We start from the raw sequence: 25,518 nt of genomic DNA on the forward strand, positions 1-25,518 counted from the left end.
AGGTCTCCTGAATATATATATATATATATATATATATATATATATATATATGTATGTTTATGTATATGTTTATGTATATACATATGTATATATATATATAATCTTCCTTTCTCCATTTGTAATCAACTTTCTTAGACCTGCTTCTGCTCCAATTTCTAGGCCCACAGTCCCTGGTTGTGATGGCACAGATGTTTGGTAAGGTGCCAGCTCCCACCTGCTATGAGATGATTCCAACAGAAGTGGCAGACTCCCAAGCAGGACAGTCTCACTCAGAGCTGTCATTTATGGCTTATAATATATGGTACACTAACGACTTCATGACACTGTTATGCCTTTTCTTAGTTTCTCAAAGGACACCTGGCTCAACCGAACAACTAGCTTATTTTGTCACACTGTAGGTCACCCCGACCTTTAGAAACAGAATTGGAGAGAGAAGGGAGCACCATGCAATTGTCACACCATTAGTCCCAGCCCTAGAAACTCGATGCTACTGAAGTTCAGAGATGCAAAAGAGACTGCTGGGAGGGTTGACTCCCTTCTTAGCTCTGACAATGATAATTCCAGAGCCTATGGCTTCTAGTAATAAGGTTTCAAATTGGCAGCATTTAGACATATGTATTTTTTGGACAAGTTTTCTTTAGGTTATACTAAAGGCTCTTAGGAGTTAACACTGCAGGCCACAGTCTAGAAGATAAAATGAGACTCATTTGTGCATTTTGTGAGATGTGCATCAGTGAAAAAAAGTGGAGGTAGATAGATAAAATTTTGCATTTGAAGATCCTGAATGAGCGTCACGTATCTGTTATTGTTACCATTAGATTATTTTCCATTTATTTAGCATTTTCAAAGCCAAGTGCTATACCACAGGGCTCCTTTTGTTGACTTTACATCTTCTCTTTTATAAATGAGTGGGATCTGCCATCTTAATTATATTGAGTATTTCCACTCCCTTTTCATTTAAATTCTGTTTAAGCTAGGCATAAGGTACTACTTGCATTTAAACAAATTAGATTAATGGAGTTTTGATAACTCAGCCAGTTTTATTCAGAATAGTCCTAAATCAGACATATGTGCTGCCAACTCAGAAAGGAGTTTTATTTGGAAATTACTGCTTTGAATAGATAAGATTTTTTTTCCAACTCTTACATAATACTTGCTTTTAACATACAATCACTTGTCATATGCATTTTTGTAATTTCAAACCTGCGCTATGGTTAAGTTTTGCCCAAGCAAAAAATTACAGAACTCTGCACATAGTATGGAATCTTTTCTCTTTTATTATCGGTTCAAGGTACATACCAGGAGGAACTTGGGCATGCAACCAAAGCAGTAATTCCAGCTCTGCCACAAAAATAAGGAAGAAAGGATACCCAGGAGTTCTAGAACATAAGGGTGGCAGGGCACACATGTTCCACTTGCTTCTGCGTGGAAACACAACCACGTTGTTTACCTTCCTCCTTGTGCTGCATTAGAATAAGTATTTTCTGAGGAACATTTGAAAATTAAACCCTATATGAATTTGAGGAAGGTGGACAACTCTTGCAGCCGATTCTGATTCTAGGCTTTATGGCCCATCAAGGTCTACTGAGAAAGAAAATGAACAAAATCACTCATTTGGAGACTGAAGAGCCCTGATCCTAGCCTCAAGGACAAGGGCCTGGGTGCCCAAGAGGCCAGTGAAGGGAACTGAAGAGCCTCCGCTTACATGCATGCTAGAATGCCCTGGACTCTAAAGGAAAAAAAGCCTTCACTGTCAACCACCCAGGTTCAAGCCAGTCCAGCCAAACCACCAGTATTACTTTCCTGCTATACAAAAAGTACTGGCTTAAAACAGCACACAAACGGATTCCCTTACAGTTCTGGAAGTCAGAAGTCCCACATAAGTCTTAAAGGCTAAAATCAAGGCAGGGTTAGTTTCTTCTGGAGGCAGTAAAGGAGAATCGGGTCCTTGCCTTCCCCAGCCTCTAGGAGCTGTCATTCCTTGTCTCGTGACCTCACATCACATTGCCTTTTCCCTCCTGCTCCTTCGCTGCATTACCTTCCACCTTTGACCTTCTACCCTCCCTGGTATAAGGAGCCTTGTGATTATATTTAGGACGCATTTGGCTAATGAAACATAACCTCCCCATCAGAAGATCTTTAACCCCATCACATCCACAAAGCCTCTTTTGCCATTTAAGGCAACGCACATGCATTCCAGGGACTACGATGTCCCTATCTTTGGGAGGCCATTTTTCAGGCCACCACATGTCCCATGTGGCTGTTCCATCCTCTGGTGCCTGAGGACACTGAACGCTCTCTCACCCACTCCCTCTCCCAGTGACAGCCCTACTGAAGTGACGCCTGCCTGTGTCGACAGACTGGTTGTTCTGTCAAATAATCCCTGACTGCCACCCCCACGTACACACAGTGCTCTGAGGTACTCATAAACTCAAAGTGCAAGAAACTAGGACATGTACAGAGGGGCAGAAGAGAAGCTATTCCACCATATTTGGCCAAGGAGCAGGGAACCCAACACAACAAGCTGAGGATCCCTGAACAGGGACAACAGTGAGTGACCTCACGGATGGTGGTGGGGAAAGTCAGTTTGAATCCCCTTGAATCTCAGCAACGCTGTCCCATGACAAGGGTGAGTTTGAATGGTAGTGACATTATTACAAGAGAAACATCCTAGTGTGCATTCTCAGATCCAGGATCTCCCCGGTCTATTAGTTTGTGACTGATTTAAATACTTGCAAATTACTTAACTAGAATAATGCACATTCTCCAAAGGGAGGAGAAATTAGTTTTTCTATAGCTGGTTACAGAAAAATGAAACCATTTAATGCCCGCCAAGACGAGTGCGTGGCATTGTACCTCTTTACATTTGCTTGGCCCAGCGCAGGGTAAAGCTAGTCAAAGATCTCCTCAGTAGCTAATGCCCTTCTGGCCAGGATAGCAGCACCTTCTTCCCTACCATGAAGATGTACAAATCGGAAGCATGAATGAGCCCACTCTAACAAGACCAGATCCTTTAAAAGCACAACACTCAAGAAAGATGTGGAAAAGGTTATGTCTGAAGACAATACACAGCACGGGCATCTTCCCATAAATTTTATTAGGTTTTTAAAGAGAATTATAGATGATAATGGATCTGTGGAATAATGGATAGTCCCAGAGGAACTACAAAGCTGTGATGCACAGGAAAGGCTCCAGTAATGCTATAAACAGTGATGTGTAGGCCCAGCAGCGTATGAATAGCCAATGGGTTCAACGAACAAATTCAGTTTCATATTAAAGTTGATATAATCTAGTGGTATTTAATTCTCAGTAATGATTTTTATTGATTTCCATATTTTAGTAACACAAGCAAATAAAATGCCTTCGAACCTCAGAGACACTATTACAGAAAGAAAAGTATTTTTATTCCTATAACTTGGCTATTGTGATAGCTTTTCATTCATTCCTTCATTCATCTATTCATTCAACAAATCCTTCTGTAGTGCCTCGCCTCATGATTGATATTGCGGGGACACAAATTGTGATAATCATTTAATCATCTATAGGTTTCCAACTTACATAGCACTTTTCCTGATGCTATTCCATTTAAGAATTCTAAAATAGGGCGCCTGGGTGGCTCAGTGGGTTAAGCCGCTGCCTTCGGCTCAGGTCATGATCTCAGGGTCCTGGGATCGAGTCCCGCATCGGGCTCTCTGCTCAGCAGGGAGCCTGCTTCCCTTCCTCTCTCTCTCTGCCTGCCTCTCTGCCTACTTGTGATCTCTCTCTGTCAAATAAATAAATAAAATCTTAAAAAAAAAAAAAAAAAAAGAATTCTAAAATAGATAATTTTTCCCATCACATTATGGATGAGGAAACAAAAGGCTTACACATTCAACTATATTCCCAAAGGCCACACAGTCTTAGGAAACTGGCAGAGTTCTAAGTAAATCCCAATTCTCCTGCCTCCAGAACCACCAAACTCCGTCATCCGATTTGCTCCCTGCCTTCTGAAATCTTACCGTCTTCAAGGGGTCTTAGACATAACCGATCAAAATACAAGGTAAGAGGTTGTCTACAGCATAAAATCAAGAATCTGCAAATATTTTCCCAGGATCCTGGCAAACCCATAAATCACACTGCCTGGAGAATTACCCTTTCCTATGCCTCTCCTCAAACCAAAAGTTAACTACCTTTTCAACTTTCATCTAAAGTTTTATCTCTCGATTAACAGCCATTTTCCACAATGGAGCACAGCTTTTGATGAGTTCACAAAACTTACTGCCTACATTACAACCAAGAAAGAACCGTGAAGCCTCGCGGAGGTCTAGACACTCAGCCGAGCATGACTCACTTCCCCGTGAGAGAATTCACTACCGCACTCCCACTTGGCAGCATTGAGGACTTGGACTGCACCTCAGCAATGTTCAAAATGCCTTTGAATTGGGCTTTTATGAGTAATCAAAACTTAAATGTTAAGTCCATGCATGCTCAGGTTCTATGGTGGACAGAAAGTGCTGCGGAAGTTGAGAGAAAAGAGAAATCCCAGCTGATGGAGAGAAACTGAGCAGCTTCGTGCAGGGGACAGCCATAGGGCTGAGCACCGGTGTCTAAGTGGGCCCTCGTTGAGACCACAGAGGAGATTCCAAGAGGAGGAAATGCCATGAGCTAAGGTGTGAACACAGGGACAAGCTTGGTCTGTTCAGGATTCACCTAATAGCCATGGGACCATAAAGTAGAAGAACAAAGAAGGAGCTGGATTATATACTGTATTTGCTGGTAATAAAGTTACTGAAAGTTTAAGACCAGGGTGATGACATTTTCTTTAGAAATGTACTTAGGGAAGCACATCTGGCAGAAATGCATAATGGATTTAAATACCGACCTGAGAGTTTTCCCAACCTCCTTCTTTCTCCCTAACAAATACAGAGACTAAAAATAGCAGATATTCCCTTACCTGGTTACACTTGATCCAGGACAGAGGAAAGTGGCATGGTCCTGGCTTAATAAGATGTACAGAGAAGTCTTCCAAGAGTCATCTGGGAAAGCATTTCTCCCTTGATAAGGCACATGGGGAGAAATTCTCCCCATTCCCTTCCTGCCAACTAAATGCCCTTGTGGGAGGACCTGAGTCTTGGTGCTGCTGCAGCCATATTGTGACCATGGGAGCACATCAAGGAAGTCACAATTCCAATCCAGAGCCCTGATATTACTGAACTATTAAAGCAACCCTGGAGCCTCCTATTTAGGATCTTCTTGTTATGAGAGGGGGGGAAAAAAGTCCCTGTCATTGAAGCTTACTTTTAGTTTGTTTTTCTATTTGTTTTAGCTAAAAGCAGCCTGATACCAGAAGAACAATGATGCTGGTGAAGCGTAATGATTGCCTGGATGATGCCAACGGATCTGAAAGCAATAAGATGTATGCAAGATAATATGTGAGGTAAAAATAAAAATCTCATGGACTGATTGGCAACTCTGTACATAAATTCTCTCATAGTACAACTAGGAATCCTCAACCCACAACAAATGAGAATTGTTTTTTAAACTTGACAGGTAAAAGAAGTGTAAATGTGTGGTTAAGGACACCTGGATACAACTAACTCCCACCCAGATGTTAACCCAGGGGACAACCTGGAATATGATTACTACAAAGAAATTTGTAATCCAATTGGCTGTATCACGCCTATCCAAATTAAAAAAAAAAAAAAAAATCCCAAATTAGAGTACAAGGCCAGGAGTCTACATCAGAAAGCCAGAGAAGAATGAGTCACGTTTCACCCAGCACTGAGGAGAGGGTCCTGGACCTGGAGGCTGTGGGCAGATCTAGAGCCAGACTTGGAAGATGTAGGCCTCACCCAATAACTGACATCCTTCAGGCATTGTTGGGGGACGGAGGAAACAGTTGGCTTTCTACCATGATATGCTAAGTCAGTTCTCCCAAATTCTAACAAATTAAATGCAGAGAATAAGAGAAAGAAAGTGAATGAAACTTGGCTCAAAGTCTTTGTACTGGTTAGCACAGATTGGTGATTTAAATAACAAATAGGGAATACTGGAAGGGGAAAAAATAGATTAAAAAATTAAAGTTGGTATGGGTCATTTAAGTTTTAGGAGCAAGTAAAGATATAATGTATATGTCCCTGGGAGGTGACCAGAAATGCAGGTCTGAGCTTCTGAGAAAATCCAGATTAACGACAGACCAACTTTCTCAAGGATATGAAATCATTCAAATTGCCAAGAGAACAAGACAGAAAGCCAGGGTAGGTGGTGATGCCCATATTTGTTGAATATCTACCTTGTGTTGGGCATAACATTAAGAATTACACTTGTTATCAAATTTAACCTCCCAACACCAGTATAAAGAAAAAATTACACATTCCATTTACAGGAGAGCGTATGTGGGTCCAGAGACCTTATACATCATCCCCAAGGTACAAGGTGTAACAAAACCAAGATTCTAATTCCAAAAAGAAAGCAGAAGGCTTTATACCTTGCCCCTTTCAAAAGCACATGTTAAAACACTTGGTTGTTAAACTGCTAAAATGCTTATTCTTATTTCAATTTATATCATTTAGAAAGCATTTGTACAAGACACAAAGCATAAATATAAACTTTGTATGACTAGCATAGAAATGGCAGTATTCTCCCAATTTTACATTTGGGGAAACACACAGAAGGTCATGTACAAAACCACTCAGTGAATCATGAACTCAATACTAACATTTGATAAATGTTATTGACTCCTTACATATGTGGGGAATGGAAACTAAGAGGCCAGGTAATCTCAACAAATTTGCAATATAGTTGGAAAGATTACATAAATAAATAAATATATGTATAAAATATATATATTATATATCTCATATATACTAAAATTAAGAATATAATACCAGATAGTAAGGATTAACTTTTAAATACCTTTTAAAATAAACACCTTGCCAACAAATCAGCCTTGCTTTTAAATTTTCTCCATAAATAAATCAGCAAAGACCAAGATGTTTAATGACAAACTTCTCTAAGCAAGTATACTCAAATTTGTATTATTTCTCATGTAGTATATTCACAACGATAGTCTAAATATGGATAAAATCACAAAGTTTTCGGGAAGTGTTTGCTTCTACCCATGCCATATTCAGTAACCTAATCATCCTTATCTACTCTTACTCTATCATCACTAGGTCATTGATTCAACATGTCAGGGGATATGCACCTGAAGTATACTAATATTATGCTAAGCTCTGGACATAGGAAGATGAGTAGAGCATTGTTCTTACTCCCACTGGCTCACCATACCACTTGTACTTGTAAGAACAGAAGCTAGACAGTTACCAAATTACTCACTGGAAACATAGGCTATTCGTTTACAGTAAAACATACATTTACACTAAATAAGTTTCAATATGCTAAAAGAAAAAACAAAGAATTTATTTAATCCAAAGAAAATGCAGACTTCCGATTGGAGTAATATTAAGGAGATGCCAAATGAAATTATCCCCACTGCAGAGAATAAAAGAAAGAAAGTAATACTCCGATTGGAGTAATATTAAGGAGATGCCAAATGAAATTCTCCCCACTGCAGAGAATAAGAGAAAGAAAGTGAATGCAGAAAATTGGAGTCTTTTGGTATATTTTCTACAAGACTAAGATAAAATATATATACAAAAAAACTTGCCATTTTTATAAAATATTTTGAATTAATCCTTAATAAACATAATGGTACATTTTCAGATTGAAATGCATCCACTTAACAACTCCTAAGGATCAAATACAAGCATTCAAATGTGTACAAATGTGGAACCAGAAAATCTTAAAAAGAGAGATTAGGAAAGAGTTGAACATATTATTGAGCTATGAGAAAGAAGGAAATCTGCCATTTGCAATAACATGGATGGACCTCAAGGGCATAATGCTAAGTCAAAGTAAGTCAGACAGACAAAGAAAAATACTATATGGTATCACTTGTATGTAGAATCTAAGAAAAGCAAACGCATAGAAACAAATAGTAGACTGGTGGTTATTAGGGCCTGAGGGTTGAGGGACACGGGGAGAAGTTGGTCAGAGGGTACAAACTTCCAGTTCTAAGACACATGCTATGAAGACCTAATGTACAGCATGATAATATTTAACAATACTGTATTATATACTTGAAAATTGCTAAAAGAGTAGATCCTAAATGTTCTTGCCACAAAAAATAAATGCTAATTATGAGATATGTTGGAGATACTAGCTAATGTTTTGATACAGTAATCATTTCATAATATATATCAACTCAACATATTGTACAACTTAAATTTAGACTATATTATATTTAATTAGATCTCAATAAAGATGTATTAAAATAAAAAGAAAATAGTAGAACAAACAAAAAAATGTAGAGGCATCAGTAATGTCAACAATAAGGGCAAGATCTTGTGAATATAATCATCACACAAATAATGAAAGCTGTAGCTAAGCACTTTCAAGTTACTGATACTCTAGAGATATTTCACACCAAATGTAGTCCCCATCTTTATAATCAAAGAAAAGCTCTCCTTAAGCTCTAGTAAAAGTGTCCATTTGGTAACAGGAAAACAGTGCTCTACCATTAACTCATGCTACACTGGAAAATTGGTTTTAGCGTGATTTTTAATTTTTTTTTTGAAGAGGGAAGACCTACGAGGCCTCTAATATAGGCATTTGAAACATTAACACAGTAAAATTACATGATAAATATCCCTTCCTCCTCCCCTATGTTCTCTCCTCTCCTTTTTCTTTAGACTGAATGCCTTGAACATCTTTGATATTGGTTCATTTGTTCAAAATATGACTAAAGAAATCTGATAAAATTATTTACACTAAACTCTTAAGAGAAGACAACAGCAAAAAAAAAAAAAGAGAGAGATATGTTCAACATATGCAAATGAATTACTTAAGGTGGAGTATAAGGAAACGGTGGGAAACATCTCTGTCCAGACACATTCAGGGTACCCCCTAAATAATACCCACATATGGAATGATCTTTTATGACAATAAGCAAGAACTACCCTCCAAAAATATAAAAGGTTGAAAACGAATAGCTGTTTCTATCCCACCACATTCAGAGAGAACCAGACAGAAAAACTGAATCAACATGATTATGACTGCCATAGTTCTTAGATTTCCTAGAACAGTCCCAATAACAAATATTCTTCCCATTGTTGTAAAAAAAAAAAAAAAAGTAATAGTGCCAAGGAAATGTCAGTATGTTGGCCAGTTTCCCAGACTACCTCTCATACCTTGAAGGGACAAAAAAATTATCTGTATTTTAGGTATTCCCCTTGGGGCTTAAGAAAATTTCTAACCATATGTGAGCCACACAGTAGAAATTACAGTTCAGAAAATTAGTGAAAAATTCAGCCAATCTCATCATGGTCTTCCATTTTATTCATAGTCATACAGCCTGATTATGGGCCAGTAGTCCCAGTATTCCACCTAAAGAGTACTATAAAAAATGTGAATCTCAGATTCTGACTAGGTCTGTCTTTAATTATTGTGAATAATTGTGAATAATGTGAATTATTGTGAAAATAATGTGAATAATGTGAATTATCGTGAATAATGGTGAACTATAGTGAATATATGCTCTATTAGTGAAGCTCAACACTGAATGAAGAGTCATAAACCAAGGACCCAAACAAAAAAGACTTGTATAGCCAGAATACATCCAAGTAAGAAATTTGAAAGAATTTGTACCAGAAACAAAAGAAAGAGAGGTGGGGAATGGGGAATTCAGGCAACAAAAGAAAACCAGGTTTCTCTCAAGAGAAGATTAAGATCAGCCCATCAGCAAGAAAACCATTGTGCACTGAAGGTAATCCAAAGAGATGAAAAGGTAGAAAGCAATGCACTAAGTGGGGGAACAGATGAGCTTCGTCTGCTAACAAGCCCTACACCGAGTCCTTTTCCTTCTACCACTCATTCAACTATTTATTGACTCCTTGAAGAATGCTCAGTATCATTTCAAGTTGTATTTCTTACCTCTTATTTGCTCTACACTTTTAAAGGTGAAGGATGAAGAAGAGGGATGGGAAACGAAGAGTATCAGAGATAAAATTTCATAAGTCAATCAGAGAAAGACACGTTATCATATGATCTCGCTGATAGGAAGACTTTGAGAGGCAGAGCGGGGGTTTGTGGGGGGAAGGGAGGGAAAAATAAAACAAGATGGGGACCAGGGAGGGACAAAACATAGGAGACTCTTAATTTCAGCAACTGATGGTTGCTTGGGGTGAGGAGAGGGGATGAGGTGGCTGGGTGATGGACATTGGGGAGGGTATGTGCTGTGGTGAGTGCTGCGAATTGTGTAAGACTGATGATTCACTGACCTGTACCCCTGAAGCAAATAATACATCATATATTAATAGAAATTTTTTTAAAAAGTTAAAAAGGAAAAAAAAAATAAAATTTCATTGGATCCCCACTTTATAAAATTCACATGAAAAGACAAGTGTAATTTATGCCTCTATGATGCAGAGTAACCACTTAGAAAGTAAAATTTTCAGTCCATCAGTTGTTTTAACTGGGTAGTATGAAATTCAGGTAAAAAGTGTGGAATTCCTCTATGACACATAGGTGCAAGAAACAATGTATGCATGTGCATACATGCGTGTGTGTGTGCACATGAACGTACATGTGTGAGAGAGAGGGAATGTGTGCACGTGTGTGTGTGTGTGCAAGCACACACAAATTCATCTGGCTCTGACCATACCTGTCTAGGTGGAGAGAAAATTCAAACTGAATTGTGTTTTAGGAATACTTCCTAGGGTTATATAAGAAGTAGTGCAGAGAAATACAAATCAAAACCACAATGAGATACCACCTCACGCCAGTCAGAATGGCTAAAATTAACAAGTCAGGAAATGACAGATGCTGGCGAGGATGCGGAGAAAGGGGAACCCTCCTACACTGTTGGTGGGAATGCAAGCTGGTGCAGCCACTCTGGAAAACAGTATGGAGGTTCCTCAAAAAGTTGAAAATAGAGCTACCCTATGACCCAGCAATTGCACTACTGGGTATTTACCCTAAAGATACAAACGTAGTGATCCAAAGGGGCAAGTACACCCGAATGTTTATAGCAGCAATGTCCACAATAGCCAAACTATGGAAAGAACCTAGATGTCCATCAACAGATGAATGGATAAAGAAGATGTGATATATATACACAATGGAATACTATGCAGCCATCAAAAGAAATGCAATCTTGCCATTTGCAGTGACGTGGATGAAACTAGAGGGTATTGTGCTTAGCAAAATAAGTCAATCGGAGAAAGACAACTATCATATGACCTCCCTGATATGAGGAAGTGGAGATGCAGTGTGAGGGGTTTGGGGGGGTAGGAAAAGAATAAATGAATCAAGATGGGATCAGGAGGGAGACAAACCATAAGAGACTCTTAATCTCACAAAACAAACTGAGGGTTACCGGGGGTAAGGGGTTAGGGAGACGGTGGTAGGGTTATGGACACTGGGGAAGGTATGTGCTATGGTGAGTTCTGTGAAGTGTGTAAAACTGGCGATTCACAGACCTGCACCCCTGGGGCTAATAATACATTATATGTTAAATAAATAAATAAATAAGAATGTAGCCAGAAAATTTGAGGAAAGACCAGCAGTCATCATTGACCAGGCCCATATAATTTATTCCAAAACAGTTTCCAAAAGCCACAGAGACCTTTCTCCACTACCCCTCAAGCCTGCAGAAACTCAGCATCCACTTAGCACCACTGCCTGAGATGTCCTGTCCCCTCACAGAACACTGCATGGTAGGATGGCCTGGGTTTGCCTCTGACATATCATCCTCACATGACCCTGATCTCTATTTTATGGAGAGTGGAGGCCAACACAGGGCCTGAATTCATGACCCTGAGATCAAGACCTGAGCTAAGATCAGGAGTCTGATGCTTAACGACACCGAGACAACCAAGTGCCCCTAAATAAATTTTTTAACTGATCAGTTACTTAAAGGTCAAACTCTACCTAAACATAAAGACATGCAAGTGACTTACAAACCTTTCCCCAGGAGTCATTATTATCCAGGACAAGCCTTATATATACATTTCAGTGTAACACTGCCTAGTGTGTTGATCCTACCAGCATTTACCAAGTGACTTAGGCTGCCAGCTTACATTGTTACATTGGTCCAGCAGATGTAGGGAATCAGGAAGGAATGAAGGAAAGAAAGAATGAAAGAAGGAAGGAAGAAAGGGAAAGGAAAGGAAATGAACCCAAGTACCTGAACAAACCAGTTCAGTTTTAATCTTTCTCCCAATTCATCTGAATCTCAGAAAGTGATTTTTTAAATATTTTCTAAATGAAAAGGGTTTGGTACATTTCCATTCTCTGTGATAGCATCAGAGTAATCAATGCCATGAGAACAAGAAATAGTGAAAGGAATAAATAAGAAGAGAAGTTAATTTTTCTATTTGTTGCTGATACAAGATGCTTTAGTTTCTCTTGAAAGTTAAATTACTTTTGATAATCTTTTAAATCTTCTATTTACTTCACAGGCTAGGCAGTCCTTTGCTGGTGGTCTGTTAATGGGCATATTGGTATTTATTCAGATTCAAACTGAATTCATTCCAGAACCCTTTCACCAGAATGATATAAACTAGACTCTATTGAATATTTTAGCATTCTTTTACCAAAGGCTCATGGGTGTCCCGAAACAGCAAAGGATCCAAACTTGGGACATCATGAAAACGTACACTTAAGTACAGTCTTTTTGTGGTACCCCCAGAGGCATGGTCTCTCTATTTAGCCCTCTGGAGGAAGTTCCAAGTGGACACTCCCCCTTTTTCTTACCATCTCTCAAGCATTTTCAGGTCCCTCCAGCTGTCTTCTCTTCAGCCCCTCTCAAAAAAGGGGCCCACTCTCCCCTTCAGGCAACCTGAGTCCTGGACCCGGTCTCATCTTCTGCTTTTAGAACTCTGCCATCTCAGACTTCATTAGGAATTCAGAGAGGTTATCTCTGCTTCAGCTTCCTCCAAGTCCGAGGTCTGTGGAAAAGGTGGGTATTTCAAGGTCAGTGAGGACACTTTTCACCAGCAATGTTGCAACTCCCTTTCCCACCAAATACTTGAAAGTTTACACCCCTAATCACAGAGAGGGTTCACTTTCTTCCAAAGGCTTGAGCAAGGCCTTGTCTAATCTCCTTGAGGAATGTGTACATCAACTATTAGCATGACTTTGGCCCCTATTCCTTAAGAAATAATACCTCTAACCTTATGATATTAAAAGCTTGTGGCTTTCCTGGCCTGGTTTTATTACAAGGAGTCCCCACATTAATTGAAAATGCTTCTGTGTGAGTTGTTCAAGATGAATCTTGCCAGGCTCAAAGAGTGTCACTCTGACACTCTAGTTTCTCTCATGACAACAGATGTGACATTTACCTGATGCAGATCTAGCTGACCTCTGGAAATCAAGCCCAAGTAAAGTCTATTTAGGAAAAAGCCCTGTTTAAAAACTGAGAGCTGCTTTATATGACCCAGGCATGTTGTCCAAATTTATGCCTCCTGCTGAGGTAGGAGGTAAGTGTGCTACTAAGATAGCACACTTATTCACAGTCACTCTGAGTATGCAAAGAAAGCACATTTATTGATCCAGAAGATCATTAATCTAGATCAGGGTCAACAAGTTTCTTCCTATGACAGTTCAGCTAGTAAATACAGTCTCTTTCACAACTACTCAATTCCACCATTATAGCTTGAAAGCAGCCATAGACAACACATAAAGGAATCGGAATAGCTGTGTTCCAATAGAATCTTATTTACAAAAATAGGTAGAGAGCCAGATTTAGCCTACATGCAATAATTTGCCCAGGTCTATTCTATATTAGTCCAAATTACAGATTTTACTTTTTATAAGAGTTATTTATTTATATGAAGGCAAAAAGAGAGCACAAGTGGGGAGAGGGGCAGAGGGAGAGAGAGAATCCTCAATCGACTCCCCACCGAGCACAAAGCCAATGTGGGGCTTGATCCCATGACCCCAAGATCATGATCTGAGCAGAAACCAAGAGCTGGCCACTCGATCAGCTGAGCCACCCAGGCACCTCTCCAAATTAGAGATTTTAAAAGAGTCTTTAGATTTACATTAATTCAGATTATTATCAAAAGTATATGAAGGTATCACAGATGGTCTCTCCTTTGCTGTCCTGCCTGCTGCTCCCTTGCAGTGTACTCTGTAAACTTTAATCCTCTTTTTAAAAATTATGTGAAAGTATCTATGAGGATAGAGCAATTTATATGCAAGATATAAATTTTAAAATAGCCACAGAATTTCAAAATTCAAGGCATCAAGAAAAACTGAGGATATGTTGACAATGTACCTTATTTTACAGATAAAAATGTGCAACAGATTTTGGTAAGAACTAGGTCCACTGACTCCCAATCTAAAATTATCACAATCCAAGAAATTTAACAAAAAACGGAGAGAGGAAAACACAATGTGCCCATGAGTAACTCTGGGAACATAACACTATCAGTTATATCATAAAGGGTCTCTAACCTACTAGTATCTACAGAGTTAGATGGCAGTTCCCTAGGAACCATGAGTCCCCACCCTAACAAACACACATGTCATACACAACATTATTGTGGGTTTCCAAAATTCATCCCAGGCCAACACAGGCAATAAAAATTCAACTGCAATATACCTTGACATTGACCATCAAGAGTTATTTCCACAGTTAAAAATAATAATAATAAAGTACACCAAGAAGCCATTAATAATTATACTTAAAATCCGGTCAGTGGAAATTTAAACTACAATATAAAAAATATTAACAGTGGCAAGTCTTTTAATAATGTATATTTTACCTTTTGTAATTTTTTCTGCATTTTCTAATAATTTTCCAATTTGCATGCACTAGTTTTATAATCTGAAAAAAAAAAAAAAAACAACCTCAAACAAACTGACACAGGACATACTACATAATACAAAATAACTCCTTGAAAGAATGACTTGTCCCAGGACCCCTGCAACTCCTTATCACTAGTTCCTGGTAAAACACACATATTAGACATTCGATAGACACATACGTGGCAGGTAACTTGAGAACATTCTCGGTTAAACAGGTAACATTAGTGAAGGTATTTAAACACTAAAAAATTCTAACAAAGTCATTCTCATCTTTATTTGTAATATCCATTATTAGCATGCAGCACTATCTGGCTTTATTACAATCTAAAGTTATGTTTCGCAGCTGTGTTTTTGTAGCTGTGAAAATTTAGTCCTCCGATTACATCTTAGCTGTTTACATTTCAGCTGTGAAGTGGGATTTTGTTTTTAGCTAGCTAGCAAAAGAACTTCTGTTGCATCAGTTTCAAAAACTATCACATCAGACAGAACAGCTTTAAATATATCAAAATGTACCTTGCTGTTTCTCATCGGATAATATCTGCCATGTAATAATTAGTGAAGTTGAACAGTTAAATAACTTTATCATTTTTTCCATGGAAATTTCTCTTACGTTCTGAATAAAGAAAATATCCAATCTAAGGAAAATGGCACAAGGTCATTGCTGCATCTTCACTGATAATGGACACAGAAAATTCTATATTCTATACGAAGTTCATATATATGAACTCAAACAAATATTCTGTTAAGGAACAAAATAACTTGCAGAGCTTAACATGGGTACCCAAATCAACGTGCAAACCAAGACTTAACTTGGTTAAGAGAGCTATTTAGAGAGTCTAGGACAGTGATACTCAAAGAGAAGTCTCTGAACCATCACTTTGGAGCTGTTTAGAAATGCTGAATCTTGGGCCCACATCAGAGCTCTTGAATCAGAATCTGCACTTTTAACAACCTTAGAGGATTTGTGTTCATGCTGAATTTGAGAAGCACCTGTCCGCTACAATTTTCAGCAAGAATTTTGGACATAATATGCAAGTAGTACTTTCATAGACAATAATGAGACTAGTTAGTCACAAATATACCAGAATACTCATATTCAGATTTGTGCCATTCTTGGTGTAGTCACACTTGAAAGCTATATACTAACTTCCCTGATCTCCATCCGTGACACTATATTTGGAAAGTCCCTTTTGGATTTGTTAAGACTTACAAAATCAGTAGCATTACCTTATAGTTTCACTGTCTTTTAATACCAAAAACGGCTTTTCACACTGATTTTATTCACAAAACTAAGCCGAATAACACGGATCTTTCCAAAATCAAATCCATTTTCAAACACAAATATTTGTTCTCTTTGGGAGTAATTTAAAAAAAAAAAAAAAATGGGCTCCAGGCTCTGAAAACCTGAGGATGGAACCCAAAAACCGTTCAGATGACAGTGGCAAATTACAATAATGTACAGCATGACTCCTTTAAAAAGGGCAACTCTCACTTATGTGTCCCATTGAGTTTGGCCATTTTTGTTGTTTCAACTGGGGACACAATTACAGATTTAACTACTTTAAAAACCGACCTGGTGAAGATCTTGTTGTAGCCTCTTTAGCAAAAAGATACCATGAGGTCTTCTGATCTGTCCTTGGGAGAAGGAATTCTTATAAAGGAAGGGAAATGTTTCCAGATTGTGGAAGTAAATAGACATTTGTGTCTTTGTGGTCTGGAACTTTCTATCAACAAATAAGCTCTATTGTCAGAAATGAGAGAGGAATTGATCCTTTGTTTGGGACAACGTGAGGGAAGACTGCTGATCCCTTTGGGCGAATTCCCAGGGGTTGAATGTGGACAGTGGATACCATCCAGCATGGTATATTACTAACAGATCCTTGGGTGGTGTGCAAACCTAAAGGATGGGCACTAAAATGCATGTCCTGTGGAAATGCTCTCATTCAAAGGAGCATCATGGCCTGGAGATCCATGCAGCACAGTGTGGTAAAATGAAGCAATGCCACAATGACCCCAGACAATGATTCTCCTGGGGCCAGAGGAGCCATGGGGCTTTTCTTTGGGGCCTCTGTAAATCCACAGAATTCTTAAATATTTCCAATTAGGGGAAGGGGTACTCCAAGGGTACAATATTGATGTTTATGTCTATCGTGGAGATAAGATTCAAGCCAGTTCTGATTCAACTCAGAAATAGAAAAGAAAAAAAGATGGTGCCTCCAGCCCAAGTCTTATAAAGCAGATCATACCTTGTCATCATTTTCTGGCCATACCTACTAAAGGACTTAAATAAAGACTCTCATTGGCAACAGTTGTCAAGATGGTCAGTTTTGTGACTAGCCGCTTCAGAAGTCAGTAATCTGGGAGAATAAAGGGAAATAGCATGATCTGTAGTGTGGGATACAATGGGCCAGGTGAGGAAAATGTAGGCTCAGAGAACAGAGATTATATGACATCCATTCAGTCTTTTAACTGTGTTCATGGAACTTCTTTTCCCTCTTTTTTTTTTTCCTAGAGCTTCCTCTATAGCATAGACACTGCACTAGGCAAAAAGTGTGCAAATCAAATAACCGGTTTTCTCAGAGTTTGTATTATTGAAGAGGAAGTAATACATGATCATGTGATCTCGGGTCATAAAGGGTATCAGCACAGGACGCAAAACAAAATAGTTAAGTTTATAGGTTGGGGGTCACACAGGGCTGTCTGAAATTGTACTACCCAAGTTACTACCCAAGTTGGACAAGTTATCTAAAGAGAAACTTTTGCCCCTCCCTTAACTTGCTAGAAGAATTTAAATTGCGGGGACTTTTTCAGAATGAGAGCTTCTACCAGAGATAAATTTTATCTGAGTGATCCATCTGTATGGCAAGGCAAATGTCTAGTTACCAATCACTTGCTTCTCTTCTCATTGCCCTGTGAGCTGCTCTCCTTCCCTTTGAATGTATGTGGGCTTCCTGTATGTATGAACTTAAATTTAACTTTTCTCCTATTGATCTGTCTCATGTCAACTTAATTCTTAGACCAGGCAAAAGAATCTCTGAAGGGTAAATAAAAATTTTCCCTTCTATGGGGTACCTGGGTGGCTCAGTCATTAAGCTCTGCCTTCGGCTCAGGTCATGATCCCAGGGTCTTGGGATCAAGCCCTGCACTGGCTCCCTATTCAGCAGGGAGCCTGCTTCTCCCTCTCTCACTCCCCCTGCTTGTGTTCCCTCTCTCTCTGCATCTCTCTCTGTCAGATTAATAAATAAAATCTTAAAAAAAAATTTCCCTCCCCAACAGTCACAAGAGAATTAAAGTACATGGTTCATCCAGGGGTTGAAAAGGATTTAAATACAATCATAATAAGATGTCTGGGAAAGGAGGCAAAAATGATGATGAAAATGTAAAACAGGGCTGTGGTGCGGCTGGCCACATAACCTCTTAGCAAGAGGAACCAGCAAATGTTTTGATACAAGGAGCAGAATCAGATATATATTTTAGAAAGAGAAGTGTGGTACTTTGCAAAGACTAGAGGAGAAAAAGTCAGTCGTGTAGGGCATCTAGGATAGAAAATATCTGCGGAAAATCAAATAAACAGGGGCAACTGAGTGCCTCATTGGTTGAGTGCCTGACTCTTGTTTTCAGCTTAGGTCTTGACCTCACAGCTTGAGAGATCCAACTCCACACTCAGTGGGGAGTCTCTTTGAGATTCTCTCCCTGTGCCCTTTCCTCTACTTATGTGCTCTCTCTCTCTCTCAAAATAAATAAATAAAATCTTTTTAAAAGAAAGAAAAAAGAAAATCAAATAAATATACAAGGAAACCCTTGGGAATTATTGGTGAGGGAGATGGGCAACAATGTTATGACTGTCTTTCTCCTTCTTTTCCACACATACAGTCCCCAAAACCAGTATATTGATGTGTTGGTCCTATAACCTCTGTGCCTCATTCTCCCCATTCATAAAAAGGAGGTAATAATAGAATGTCATAAGGATAAAACGGGTTGATACATTAAAAGTGTCTGGCACATAGTAAGGATTATATAAACGTGGTTATCACACTCTTTCCTATCATATCAACTCCTCCCCCTTTTTCCCTGGTTTAATCACTGCCCCCTTCCCACTGTCAACCACTCTTTTATGTCACCAAAGATCCAGCTGCAAATTTGGGGGCCTAAAATGTTTGAAGAGTTCCCCCGCTTCAATTCAATTCAATACATTTTAAGCAGCTCCCTCTATGTTAGAAGAATTTCCAGACATGGTAGGGGAAAGTCCATGTATTAAAGGAATCATCATCTTTTTTCTGTACTAAGGAAGTCCAGAGGGAGAATATACAAAGTACATAAGGTAAAAAACGTGGGCTAAGGCAATGAGAGAATTTACAATGAAAGACAATGAGACAGTGAGAGAAATTACAACCAAATGCACAATGGAAAAGCACTTTGCTGGGTATCAGAGGACCCAGGTTCAGGGGTACCTGGGTGGCTCAGTTGGTTAAGTGTCTGCCTTCAGCTCAGGTCATGATCCCAGGGTCCTGGGACTGAGTCCCACATCGGTTCCCTGCTCAGCGGGGAGTCTATCAGCCTCTGCCCCGCCCCCCCTCCCCACTATGTTAGCAATATCTCTCTCTGAAATAAATAAATAAAATCTTAAAAAAAAAAAAAAAAAAGACCACATTCTAAGTTAATGACTCAACACTTACTGGCCAAACTTCCTGGGCAAATTGCTGAACTCTGGGTGGAGAGTGTGCTGATTATTCACTGGGGTCTGGAACCAGACTGGTGGATTCTCATGGGACTCCACTATTTACTCACTCTGTAGCTTGGGACAGGTTACTTTATTTCTCTGTACCTCTGCACTTCAGTCTATAAGAGGAAGATGAGAACAATAGTATGTGTTTCCTACAGCCGCTATTCCATGAATTAAAACACGGAAAGTTTTTAGAACACTGTCCGGCACAAAGAAAGCACTCCATATGATGAGCTATTTTCAATATTTCTGAACCTCCATATCCTTTACCATATAGTAAGGATAAGTGTTATCAGAGTATCCTAGAAGGTTATTTTGAGATAATTTACATGAAATAAGATAATTTATCTGAAAGTATGTTATTTGAGTATATAATATGCGAAAGCATAATGTTATTTATAACATGAAATGATAAGTAATACTGCCAGATAATAAATTTTTTCTTCTCAGAGTGTCCTTTGGCCATCTTATAGATGGGAATGCCATTTGCAGCCTTTTCTAAATGCATCAGAACTAGAATGAAGCCTTTGGATCTAGCTTGCTAGAATTCTAACCAGTGAGAATTTGGGACAATGTGGAAAATAACAGAGTGTTGTCAGATGTTTTTAAATAATCATTTGAGTGGGCTGTTTTTAACCAATGAACCTGTAGGCACTAATGACCATATTTTTGAAGTGATATTAGAGTAAATACAAGAAATTCAATCTTTTTTAAATGTTATCCACTTGGGATGTCTGTTGACATTTTACAACGCAAATCATAAATGTACTTAAACTGATGAGTAAAACATCAAAATTAAAAATCAGCCTATCTTTTCTCTGAGTACCTTTCTCAAATGGCACAGAGAACTTTACACAAGCTCCAGGCACCTCTATATTTAATTCCTAGGGGCAATGGTATTCATCACTGCATTAAATATCCTGGTCAGGTACTGCTGAGTCAACCCTGTTCTGGGACTTTCCTTGATTGTGAATGCAGCATACATGCCTGGAGATGTCATTATTCCAACATTATGATAAGGCACTCACTTATGCCGCAAAGGGGAGCAGATTTTGCCACCCCAAAATATGTCTCTGTGGCAGAAGGATTATTTTGAGCTAAAAGCAATCAAAACCTAGCAGATTCAGGAAAAGCTCTTTACCTCCTCCTCAACTGCCTAAATTTACATGGGAAAGAGGCTATTAACAGAGATACTTTTAACCCAAGAAAGTTATCTGCAGGGCGCTGGGTGGCTCAGTCCGTTAAGCCTCTGCTTTAGGCTGAGGTCATGATCCCATGATCCTGGGACTGAGTCCGGCATGGGGCACCCTGCTCAGTGTGGAGTCTACTTCTCCCCTCCCTCCTGCTCATTCCCTCTTATTCTCTCTCAAATAAATAAATAAAGTCTTAAAAAAAAAAAAAGTTTCTGCATAACAGGGTAACCTTTGTTTTCCAAACATCTTCTCTGCCTTCCAGTAAATGGTCTTCCGTCCCTCCATGTCCCCAGAACTCTATCCCTTCCTTAGCTCAGGATGTTATATAAGCCTCAGTTACCTGGTTACCTCTGGGTCTCATATTTTTATGGGGCCTCTGTAAGTATGAACTTTGTTTTTCTCCTGTTAATCTTCCTTATATCAATTTAATTATTAGACTGGCCAAAGAACCCAGAAGGGAAGAGGGGCTCATCCAGTGCCTGGCACTGGGGAAATCTTAAAACAAAAAATAGCAACATATTTGCTCCTTTGCCCTTTTGTAAGTGAGAAAATTGTGGTACACGTAAGGTAGAGTTGTTCTCAAGGTCTCAAAAGTCTTAACAACGCTCAAATGTGGCCTCTCTAGTCCTTGATGTATAACCTCTATAACCTTTACCGAAGTAAATTCCAAGGCTCTGTTTTACCTACTGGTCCCTTAGTTGACTAGTTAAATGAAAGTTTCGTTTCTAGAGTCATTTACCAAAGGGTGATGCTAATTATTAGAAGTAAGACTAAGGATGACAAGCAAAGTCTCAGCGGAGCAGCTGGATACAATTTAAATCGAAACACCGGCCTGTTTTAGCAACAGAACGAGGATGAAAAACACCACTCCACTGACCATAGTATCATCATCACTCTTTACAGCTGGGACTGTTTGTTCTCTACTCTAAACCCCACCCAGAACACAGTCAACCTACGAAGTTTGCTTCTCTCCTTGCCATCTTGCATGATAATCCTGGACCAGCTGCCTTGGACAAAGACCGCTTTCAGATAACCATGAGAGGACTACAGGTTTTTATAATAAGTAAATAAATAAAGTTCCAAGTAGTAGATAACTCACAAACATTTGATATTTGACTTTGGAATTCTGAGGCATAGACATTAAGATATGCTTACATCCCCACAGGCTTACTCTGTTTCTGAATCAGGACTTACTCTGTAGAGCCCAGGTGTGCACTTCTCAGGGTCCCCGTGAAAAACGAAGATGAGACCAAGCAAGAAGAACAGACCAGGATCTGGAATTGCATAGAATCCTTACACCTGTCTGGAACCCCTAGACTGGTGATACAAATCATCATCCTGGATCAGACCTGGGGAGACTCAGCCTGCTAAGTCTGGACCTCAAGGGGCAAAGGTCCATCTTTCAATAAGGATTTAAGGGAATGTTTAGAAACAAGCCATAGTTCCACACTTGGAAATACACGGATGCTCAGAGTTAGAAACATAACATAGGTCATCAGCCACACACGTAAATTCACACTTGCGGACCATCAGCATCTCAAGTTAGTAGGCCCTCCGCTCACCGCACGCACTCACGGCTACTAAATTCCAATTTAGGGCAATTCCAAATGACTGCGAACATGTGTGCGTTTCCATGCATTTGACAGAATAGGTTGTACCTAGCTCAACGGCACACAGTACTTAAAATCGGATTACTGATTTCACCTCTGCGGGAAATAAGTGAGCATATTTATCAATATTACACAATGATCAAACACAGAAGATCCACTATACATGACAACATCCTGGACAACAATGAGTCCACTCCCTGGAATCAAGAAACTGTATACCGGGGGCGCCTGGCTAGTTCAGTCAGTGGAGCGGATAACTCTCGATCTCGGGGTCATAGAGCTTCCTTAAAAAAGAAAAGGGGCACCTGGGTGGCTCAGTGAGTTAAGCCTCTGCCTTCGGCTCAGGTCATGGTCTCAGGGTCCATCAGCAGGGAGCCTGCTTCCCCCCTTCTCTCTGCCTGTCTGCCTACTTGTGATCTCTCTCTGTGTCAAATAAATAAGTAAAACCTTTAAGAAAAAATAATTTAAAAAAGAAAGGAAAAAAAAAAACTGTACAACAGAAACAACTCCAATGGCCTTCAAGTGGTAAAACGAAAAAACTATCTGTGGTATGCCCATGCCATAAAATACAGCTCAGCAGTCGAAAGGAACAAATTATATGGGAACACATTACATCTAACAGCACAGAGGAAGATCAAATTCGTTATACTTAATAAAGGCAATTAGAAGCAAAGAAACAGCTATATACTGTATGATTTCATTTACATGACATTCTGACAAAGGCAAAACTATAGGGATAGAGTGCTTGTCAGGGTTTAAGGTTACAGGGGAGTTGACTACAGATGGTAAAGGTTGATTGCAAAGGATTGCACAAAGGCATTGGGCAGGGGGAAGGAGTGATGGAAACGTTTTGTTTTCCTGCTGGCTGTGGTTACATGACTCCTTGCACTTGCAAAATTCATAGAAAACTATACCCCCAAAAGTGAATTATCCTGTATGGATATTAAAAATTAGATAGCAAGTGCAAAAGCTTCAATATTTCTTTCTTACGTATCCAGAAAGGGAGAACTGTCTTTTAAATATTCCTATCAAACTCTTATCACTTCAAGAACTTAGTTCAATGTCACCTCTTCAATAAAGCTTTCCCATACTTCTCTGTGTTAACTTTCTAGGTCTCTCTTCCTCCCTCCACCCCACCTTTCTTCTTTGAGGAAATAAACATTATTCATATAGCTCAAGCCCATATGTTAAAGGATCCCTCTCTCTCCAGATATCTCCTGGATATCTCTCTCCAGGGATAACTCCGTCTGGAAGGTGGCATGCCACTTCCCTGACACGATTGTATACTTATACTACATAATTATGTACCAACAACTTTTAGACTTGGAAAGGTTTCCAAATCTTTTCACATCAACAGTTTTTAATATTAACATTACTATCACATGTGTTCTTTTGCAATTTGCTTTTTTCATCCAACACTGCTTTGAAGACATTCTATTCCTTTTTAACTGCTGCAGAGTATTTCACTGTAGGAATATGCCCATATACTCATTCTCTGTATTCTTGACAGATATTTAAGTTGTTTCCAAGCTCCATGTTATATATACATCTATCTGGTCTGTCTCCTTTTTTCTGCAAGACAATGAGCGACTCCAGGGCAAAAACCCCAAATCCCAAATCCTTGTTCCTCTCCCTAACTTCCATCACCCCCAGAGAATCAAGGCACGGGCAACGTGCTTCTCATGGAACACGATGCTGTGTGCCTGGCATGCAATAAGCACTCCATAAAAATGGGTTGATTGAATGAATAAATAATGGCAAAATATTTCGAATCTTGTGCTCTCTACTCGCTTCTCCATGGTGTAAGATTTGAGGGACAACTGACTCAATTCTCAGTACAACGCCCTTTAAATATTCCTGGGTCCAAGCAGACATCTATAAAACAAGATCACTTCACAATTTGCTTACTTTCTCATTAGAGGATCTCAAAGCACTATACAAACCGCGATTTTCTCCACTGACATTTGTCCCCTCTATGTGCCTCAAGGTCAGTTCAGAGCAGTATTCAAAGCTTGAATACCCTTTACCGGGTAGCTGTAAAAGGCCGGAAACCAGAGTCTGGATGTAAGTCACAATAACAACCTACTATTCCCAGGTCTTTTCTTCCTCCAGGATTTGGTTTTTCTTTCATGGGTCCGCGTTTGTGCTCCAGGTCGGCTCACCTGGGTGGTTTAAGGCTCCGACATGAAACTGCCCGCCTTCAGCGGGTCTTAAGCCACCCGTTGCCCCTCCCCCACCGCAATGCCTCCACGCTCTCCTACGACTAGGTAGCTCTAATGCTGTTTGATCTCATCTCCGGTTCTCCGCAGTTTAAGAAGCTGTGTAGCCTTGATGTACAAAACAAATACACGCTCTAGCTCTGGGCTTTCCAAACCATCTATCATCACCCTGCCTTGGGACGTGACCCGTACATTGTGTGTTTCTGAGAAATTAATCTGGTGTTTAGGAGGAGAAAGGCATTTCAAAATCATTCTGCGCGCAGAACCGTCCTGCAGACCTGCTGAGGCATTTTCGACGCCTTTCGCCCCTGCTCAGCCAGCCTCAAACTTGACCTTCGAGAGGATTTCAAGGATAGTACCTTCCTCCCTTTCCCTCTCCTGTTCCAAGAGCGAGCGCAGGCCTCCTTCCGAGAAACAGCTGCCCCGGACCAGAGCTCGGAGGACTGCACGTCTAGGCGCGCGGACGCAGCGGGGAAACCGCAGGAGGCGCCGGCGGAAGGCGGGGGTTTGGGGCGGGGGATGAGGGGGCGGGGGGTGCAGGAGAAGCGGGAGGGAGGAGGAAGATTATCTGCATATGCATGAGGCACCCAGCACTGCCCTCTTCCCTGGCAGCTGCTCGGGCGGGAGCGGAGGAGGGAGGGGTTGTGGTGCGGTGGGAAGAGGCGCGGGCGAGGCGGCCAGAGCAACCGCGGAGGCCTACGCGGGTTCGGGGAACGGAAGAGGTGATTTGCATGGCGCCTAGTGATTGGATGATGGCCGGAGGCTGGGTCTGAGAGGCGGCTGCTGAATGGTTTAACGGAGGAAATTACAGGATTCATTTGGCGAAAGAAAGCCCAAGAGGGCCCGGTCTGCGCAATATGAATCCTGGCCGCGAGGGGGCGCGATGTCCCATCTTTGTTCCTGTTAAAGGCTCCTTTCCT

General features: G+C 40.0%; 1 long non-coding RNA gene across 1 annotated transcript in view; it reads right to left on the bottom strand.

Annotated features, from left to right (window-relative positions):
* The window catches only part of LOC132027975 (uncharacterized), a 236,868-nt gene extending 211,598 nt beyond the window's left edge, over nt 1-25,270 (bottom strand). Inside the window, exons 1-2 of the long non-coding RNA XR_009407285.1 lie at nt 24,958-25,270; nt 12,796-12,989 (exon numbers count right to left, since the gene is read on the bottom strand). This is a non-coding gene — a long non-coding RNA (uncharacterized LOC132027975). The remainder of the gene's footprint in view (nt 1-12,795; nt 12,990-24,957) is intronic.
* Between the last annotated feature and the right edge of the window lie 248 nt (nt 25,271-25,518).

Source organism: Mustela nigripes, chromosome 12 (assembly GCF_022355385.1).
Source record: "Mustela nigripes isolate SB6536 chromosome 12, MUSNIG.SB6536, whole genome shotgun sequence".
Classification (NCBI taxonomy): domain Eukaryota; kingdom Metazoa; phylum Chordata; class Mammalia; order Carnivora; family Mustelidae; genus Mustela; species Mustela nigripes.